This window comes from Camelina sativa, chromosome 15 (assembly GCF_000633955.1).
Source record: "Camelina sativa cultivar DH55 chromosome 15, Cs, whole genome shotgun sequence".
Taxonomy (NCBI): Eukaryota; Viridiplantae; Streptophyta; class Magnoliopsida; order Brassicales; family Brassicaceae; genus Camelina; species Camelina sativa.
Window position 1 is genome coordinate 7,405,178 of NC_025699.1, and position 560 is coordinate 7,405,737.

A 560-nucleotide genomic window follows, 5' to 3' on the forward strand; every position below is an offset into this window, starting at 1 on the left:
AGTGTTAGAGACTTTGCTAATTGGTCAAGTGTCTTCTATGGTGTAGTTTTTTGTGAATTGAGTTAAGAAATAGACAACTGGTTTGAATACTGGTATTGTGTCCATGGATGTTTCTGCAGTATTGTGGAGAGCATAGGGGAAGGCGTAACTGATTTTGAGAAAGGAGATCACCTGAGAAGATGGTTTATGTACTGCAATTGTTTTTGTACTGCAATTTGCCGGTGGATCATGGTTTATGGGCTGTTCTTTTTGAGTTTATGGGGTTTATATTTTGTTTTCTTATTAGGGTTAAATTATTGGTGCATATATATATATATATCGATCTGTAGCTTTCTTCTGTCTAGGCCTGGGCATAAAAACCGTACCCGAATACCCAATCCGGAACCCGACCCGAAAAACCGGGTTCGGGTTGGGTTCGGGTTTGCCTATAAAACCCTATTGGGTTCTATTTTCTAATACCCGTGGGTTCGGGTTAGGGTCGGGTAATACCCGATACCCGTTTGGGTACCCAATAAACCCAAACATATAAACATATTTATAATATTTATCATTAATATAAT